The sequence below is a fragment of the Gossypium hirsutum genome, chromosome A06 (genome assembly GCF_007990345.1).
Source record: "Gossypium hirsutum isolate 1008001.06 chromosome A06, Gossypium_hirsutum_v2.1, whole genome shotgun sequence".
Taxonomy (NCBI): Eukaryota; Viridiplantae; Streptophyta; class Magnoliopsida; order Malvales; family Malvaceae; genus Gossypium; species Gossypium hirsutum.
Window position 1 is genome coordinate 49,892,453 of NC_053429.1, and position 7,935 is coordinate 49,900,387.

A 7,935-nucleotide genomic window follows, 5' to 3' on the forward strand; every position below is an offset into this window, starting at 1 on the left:
ACCAATTAGAACACATTTATCAAATGTTCAATAAATCAACAATTCATGCTCCAAATATCAATTTATTCCATACAATTTAATCATGCTAAAAGCATAATGCACAACTTACCACACCAATTACCATTTTTCTCTTTTATAAAATAAAACCTATTTTTGCAAATCCAACCATCCAATATGCAATTAAGTCATTAATAACACCAATTAAACCTTTATTTTAACTCATAATTAGGTCAATTTTCCAAATTTCCCTTAATATCACTCACCTCCACACTTAGCTTTTTAAGCAAAAATGTGTTTAAACAAGCAAGTTTGAGCTTCGATTCTGATTTGCATGTTCCTCCTCTTTTTGTGGAGCTTGAACAGAGACAAATTATGCATTACAAACTAACAATAGAAACAAGAAACACGAAATTTGATAAAGTATACAAATCTAAATCATTGTTCTAATCCACCTTACCGATATTGCACAACTAGGCCGAAATATGGAATTCCTCAACTAAACACCCTTTTCAACACCTCAAACCACTTTTAATCTTCATTCCTAGTTGAATAACATGTATTTTAAGTACTAATTTATCATTTAATCCATTTCATAATTTTCCAGAAAAATCATCCATGTTCTTGATCAAATTCTAATTTCTCAAAATTGATCCATAAAACGTGTTTGATCTTTTGGTTTAAGATTAAAAACCTCTTATTAGACTTGTTTTGAGCATAGGCATCCATTAATATTTGGATTCCAATTCAAAATTAAAGATCCACCATTGTTGATCCTTAAGTTAAAATCCATTATAATTACTTTAATTAACAAATAATGATTAAAATCAACTTAAAAACAAGTTTAGAGATGAGAATTAGCTTCAATTGAACTCAAATTATTGATTTGGAAGTTTTAATCAAAATGCTTGAAGAAATTTGGATGACTTTTTGCCCAACTTTGAAAATTATTTCGAGAGATTTTAGAGAGAATTTTGGGAGAGAAAAGGTTTAGATCTATTCTCTGATATTTGGTTTATGAAAACAAGAAAAAAATGAGAGAAAAACCTTTCAATTCGGGTGAAAAATGAGTGAAAAATGTGGTAGTTGCAAAGTTTTTAAATTGAAAACCCCCCACTTGGTTTTCAAAATTTGGGGAATTTGTCATCAGGCCACTCCTCATTTTCCCTTGTTTTACAATTTGCTCATTTCCCTGCAAAATTCTTAAAATATGGTTTATTTGCTATAAAACCTCTTACACATTTCTCTTGTTTTTCAAATTAGTCACATTTAATTATTATTTTAAATCACCCAATTAAACCCACATTTTAAATTATTTTTAAATTCCAATTTAACCCAAAATATTTATTTTTGCCCAAAAATTATCTAAAACCATAATATTAATTTTTCTAAGAATATTTTTTGGAATATTATTTACCGATTTTTAAATGAAATTAAGCTAACTAATTAAGAATATAAATAGCAATTAACCCGATTAATTCCCAATTTTCACTAGGGACCCGATAAACTTACCTAAAACTACTAGACCTATTTTTGGGGCCTTACGTTATATAGAAATTATCTTAAAAAAATTTTACATGGATAAAGCTCATGCATTAAGTACCCCAATGGTTGGAAGATCACTAATGTGAATAAAAACCATTTTAATCCTTATGAGGATGATGAAAAGATATTTGGTCCTGAAGTACCATCTCTTAGTGTTGTAAGGGCATTAATGTATTTAGCAAACAACACAATAGCTTATATAGCATTTATTGTAAGTTTGTTAGCAAGATTTAACTCTTCTTCAACACATAGACATTGGAATAGAATTAAGCATATATTAGATATCTTAAAGGAATAACTGATTTGGGATTATTTAAACCATTTAAATCTCAATTAGTTAACTATGTAGATGTTGGATATTTATCAAATCCTTATCGAGCTCGATCTCGAATAGGATATTTATTTACATATGGAGGTACATCCAAATCACGATGTTCAACAAAACAAATATTAGTCGCGATTTCTTCAAATCATGCAAAATAAGTGCAATGCATGAGGCTAGTCGAGAGTGTATTTGACTAAGGCTACTAACTTGACATATCCAAAAGATGTGTAATTTACCTGTAACACCCCTAAAGTGACCCTAGTCGAAAAGTGGTTTCGGGACCACTAAACCGAGTTATAAAGATAATTAACCGTCATAGTTGATGCTCATTATATGTGCATATGCATGTGTGAAGATTTCATGTTTGAATTTGTTAATAGTAAGTGAATTTTATCAAATAGGACTTATGTGAGAAAATTTGGAAATGTGCTAGGCAAATGTAAAGTGGCCTAATAATGCATGTTGTGAAATGATGGGTTTGCATGTCAAATTACCCAAAATTAAAGCATAGTGGCCGGCCATGCTATGGGTGGAAACATGTTGCAAACATGTTGTGTTAGTGAGTTATGTTAGAAAGAATAAAAAAAAGGGGTTAGGATTAAAGTAATGCAAAAAGGTGGAGTGATGAAAAAAAAATGGCCTCATCCATGCCCCCCCCCCTTTTGCCGTGAATGGAAGAAAGGAAACAAAGAAAAAAAAAGTGTTCATCCTTGAACATCTTTGGCCGAATGTTCTAAGGAGGAAAGGAAACAAGTTGTGTTCTTTGGTTCTTCTTGGCCGGATTGAGAGGAGGAGGGAAGAAGCTAGGCAGTCGGTCTTCTACTTGCTTAATTAAGGTAAGTTTTAGGTAAATTCTTTGAGATTTTATGAAATTTTAGTTGATGGATAGGTCTTTGATTGAGCCCATGTGTGAATTTTGATCCTTGTGGTGATTTGGGCATGCGGTTAAGGTAGGAAACTTAGAAGATGATTTCTATTCCTTATGTTTTATGAGTTGGGAGCTTAAATTGAAGATGAATAAGGGGAATATGTGTACAGAGGTTTTAGTAGTATGGAAATTCGGTTATGAGAGTGTGTGTGTGGTCACTTGCCGAATGTGGGTGTCAAGATTAGTAGGTTGGCTTAATTCTTGTATTAGAAATCTATTTGAGAAATTAGATAGGCTTTGAATGGTTGAAGTAATGAAATTAGAAACTCATGAACTTGATTTAAATATTTTAAATTTATGGTAGTTAAATGGAATAGAAAGGATCTATTCGGCCATGGAGGTTAAACACATTGTTAAATTGTTGAATATATGCTTTGGTTGTTAATGAATATTCGGTCTTGGTATGAATCTCATTAATAACATTTAGTTATTAGATTTGGTATAAAATACTTATTGAAATGGTGGAATTGGATGACTTACTTATGGATTTTAGTTATGAGAGTCTTTTGTAAGTAGAGCTAGAGGGTTTAAAGGGTGGTGTTTTAAAATAAACATGTATATGGACCCTATGTATGTACCTTGTAATGTTATTGTAAACGTTTGGTTTAACTTGTGTCATATTAATTGCTAAAATACTAGCTTGTGTGGAAAATTTTGTGTATGTTTTTATGTGCCGAATGTGAGTTAAAAAAATGGAGCTCACTATGTGTATCATGGTCAACCTTTGATAACTAATATGTCTTGATTCGTAAATTGAGTTAAAAGATTATATATGTTCGATCTAGCCTAAGTTAGGCTTGACTTGTAACATAGTAATGATTGACTGAACGTATATGTGTGAGATAGTGAGGATAATTGTATTTCTTGCTTTGATTAAGTGAAGTATATGAAGTTGATATACTTAATTTACTCAATTAAGCTCAAGAGCTTAGAGGACCAAAGTTGGATAAAGGAAAGGAAAAAGTGATCGAATAGCCGCCGAAATCGTTCAACAACATCCGAGGTAAGTTTTAAGTGTTTAAACATTGAGTAAATTCAATTATAATAGGACATGATGAGTTGATTTAATAAGATAAGATGTGGCCATGATATGTTCTAAGCTCAAATGGTAAGTTCTTAAGTGTTTGAGCTTGGGAATTTAAGGGTAATTTGAAATAGTCTACTTCGGACAGCAGCAGTAACGTGACTTTAGAAAATCACCATAAATTCATGGACTTGAATTAGAGGCTGATTGAGACATGAAATTAAAGCTTAATGAGTCTAGTTTCTTATAAAAGAAACCGTGTAAGCAAAGGAATTTCCGATAATGAGATACTTAAAGTTATGTGAGACAGCGCAGAATGACACTGTAATCCTCTGTTCTGTTTTTAGAAAATCATTATAAATTGTACAAAAATGGTTATAAGATAAAATTTATATGCTTAGACTCCTTAATGAGTATAGTTTCAAATGAAATCAAATAAAACACATTTCGAATTCTGTAAAATGAGAAATTTGATTCGTAGTGAAGAGTGGTCAGATTAGTCAAACAGTGAAATAGGGGAAACTTTAAGAAAAATCTGGTATTGATTGGCCAAACCTAAAATTCTGGAAATTTTATGGATGGAAGATATACGAGTCTATATTCAGGAAAAATTAACGGAAAGTGATCTGGAGTTTTGTAGCTCCAGTTATAAATAATTTAGTGACTATTGCTCAGGAAAAACAGCTTGTGCTGAATTTGAGATTATGTTGTGAACCTTGATAAACTTGTTTTAGTTGCTCATAAGCTATTGATTAAACCCATACTTGAATTCTAAATCGTGGTATTGTAAGTTTATGAGTATTCGAATATGAAATGATAGTAAGGCCTAATGGCCGATGTGATGAACGTGAAAGTGTATATATGTGATAAGGCCTAATGGCCGATGTGATGAATGTGAAAGTGTATATATATGTGATAAGGCCTAATGGCCGATGTGATGAATGTGAAAGTGTATATACGTGATAAGGCCTAATGGCCGATGTGATGAATGTGAAAGTGTATATATATGTGATAGGGCCTAATGGCCGATGTGATGAATGTGAAAGTGTATATATGTGATAAGGCCTAATGGCCGATGTGATGAATGTGAAAGTATATATATGTGATAAGGCCTAATGGCCGATGTGATGAATGTGAAAGTGTATATACGTGATAAGGCCTAATGGCCGATGTGATGAATGTGAAAGTGTATATACGTGATAAGGCCTAATGGCCGATGTGATGAATGTGAAAGTGTATATATATGTGATAGGGCCTAATGGCCGATGTGATGAATGTGAAAGTGTATATATGTGATAAGGCCTAATGGCCGATGTGATGAATGTGAAAGTATATATATGTGACAGGGCCTAGTGGCCAACGTGATGGATGTGAAAGTGTATAAATGTGATAAGTCCCGAAGGGCATTTGTGTCAGTACTATATCCGGGTTAAAACCCCGCAGGCTTTATGCGAGAATATTATCACTGATTAATGTCCGTAAGCTTCGTGCTCGTACTATATCCGAGCTCTAAAGACCCGATGACTACGTGTGGGGATTTTGTCCGGGTAAGACCCGATAACTTCGTGTGGAGATTATGTCCGGGTAAGACTTCGTAATAAGAATTGCTTATAAATATATTCAATGCGAAAGGTTAAACAGGTATGTACTCCAAGTTTATATGTGAGCTTGATTTGCACTAAATCATAAGGTAGTTATGTGATGCATACGAGAGCAATCTATGAGATGTGCGTATTCGGTAAAGGGATGGTATGCCCGAAGGAAGAGTGAAATAAAAATACGAACAACTATGTTATAATTTGATTGTTATCTGTTGACACTGCTTAAAACTTACTAAGCATTGTAATGCTTACTCCGTTTACTCTGTTTCCTCTGTTTTATAGATCTCATTGCGAAGCTACAGGCTCGGGGATCGTCAGCAACTAGTCACACTATCACTATCCACTGTTTGGTACTGCTATGTTTTGGATTATCTTAGGGCATGTATAAAATAGACTAGTGGCGGAGGAATATTTTGGTTAATGTATATAGCCATGCGAAAATGGCTTATATATGTTTGAGCATAATGTTATAACCATTTGGTATGGAATGGTTAATCACTATCATAATTTGTGCTATTTATGCTAAAAGGGCTAGTTGAATCATGAAACTATGAAGTAGGTAAAGTCTACCTTAAAAGCAGATGCTGGCAGCAGCAGTGATGTAGATTTGGAAAATCACTAAAAATAGTAGGATTGGAATTAAATAATGAATAAATTATGTAAACGAACCTTAATGAATCTATTTTCATAGGAAAGTAACGAAATGATCATATGGACAGTATGTTAAGAGATATTCAGGTTCTCGTGAGACAGGGCCAGAACGGGTTCTGGACTCCCTGTTCCGAATTTGGAAATTCATTACAAATTAACCAGAGATAATTAGGAGTCATGCCATATATTTATAGATTTCTCTCTGAGTCTAGTTTCTATAGAAACAAACGGCATCAGTATTGAAGCTCTGTGCAGGGAGATATCCAAGTCGTAATGCACAAAGGTCAGTGTAGTCGATCCCTGTAACATGGGAGACTTTGACTAATAAACTGTATTAATTGGCCCGATCAAAAATTCTAGAAAAAAATATGTAGATGGGAATATGAGTCTAGTTTCAGGGAAAAATCACGAAACTGATTTTCGAGTTGTGAAACTCAAGATATGATTTTTAAGGTGACAGTGATGCAGTTAGCCGACTGCCTGGAAAAATTTTAAAATGGACTGCAATAGTAAGCGAACTTAGTCTGTGAACCCCTCGTGTCCGACTCCGGCAACGGTCTCGGGTACGGGGTGTTACATTACCTCTACAGGGAAAAGGCATCAACCATTTTATATGAAGATAATATAGCGTGTATAGCTCAATTAAAGGCAAAATACATTAAATAAGATAGAACAAAACATATGTTAGCTTGATAATTTAACTTGAAATCACCCAAGGGGGTGAATTGGCCTATTAAAAATTTGGGGTTGCTAAGAAAAGGAGAGAGACAATGAACACTTTAATTTGTAATGGTTCGACCCTAATTGTCTACTCCAGTACCTTAGCTTTACACAACTAAGAATTTTATCAAATTCACTAATTTGATAACCTTTGAGAACAATGTTTAACCTTACAATCTCCCTTAAGATTTCTATCCAAAATCTTAAGATTGCAACTCCTTCAAAATTTCTACCCAAACCTTAAGACTCAAACCCTCTCAAAGAGTAAATACAAATAGAAAACTAAGAAGTAATCCTTACTAGATGAGAATGTTTGACGATTAAGCATAAATAAACAAGAATACACTTAACCTAAAGAATAACAATGAAGGCTCACAAGTGTGTAGAAGGAAAGTATGAAATAATTAAGAACTGAGGTTGTATTGATTGATCTTTAGGCTTGATGGTTTCTCTTATTGTTGTAGGGTCTTTGAAAGATGTTATTTATACCCTCTAATTCAATTCCAACCGTTATAGTTGTTGGAAACATGAATAGAGTCGTTAGGGATGAATATACCAAATCATTAAATTCATTTGCAACAAAAGGTATCAATATTTTTTCTACAAGTATCAATACTATTAGCATTTAATTTCTGATTTAGTGACCATTAAAATTAGTATACAACGATACCAAAGACAATTTATCGATACTAGGTAAAAGGTATCAATACATTTTGTAATTGACTAAAAATAAAATGTCAATTTGGTATTGATTTTAGAATAGGTATTGATATTTTGAAAACTATCAATACTTGGCCAAAAAGTATAGAGAGCAATACAGACTTGTTTTAAAACAGTTTTAACTTGATTGAAAATGTTCAACTCAATTGAATCAATTTTAACTTGATTTTATCATTTTTATAATTTTGTTCAAATTTAATTTTTATTCAAAAACATTTTAATTTGTTATATCAAAACATATTATCAATTAAAGCTAGGTATAACAACATATTTTACTAAAATTATTCTTCACTCATGATCTTGAGAAGAAATGTGATATTGAAAATCAAAAAATTCATTCTAGTGATAATTTAGCGAATCTATTTACCAAGACATTATCAACCACAACATTTGAAAGGTTGGTATACAAAATTGGATTTGCCGA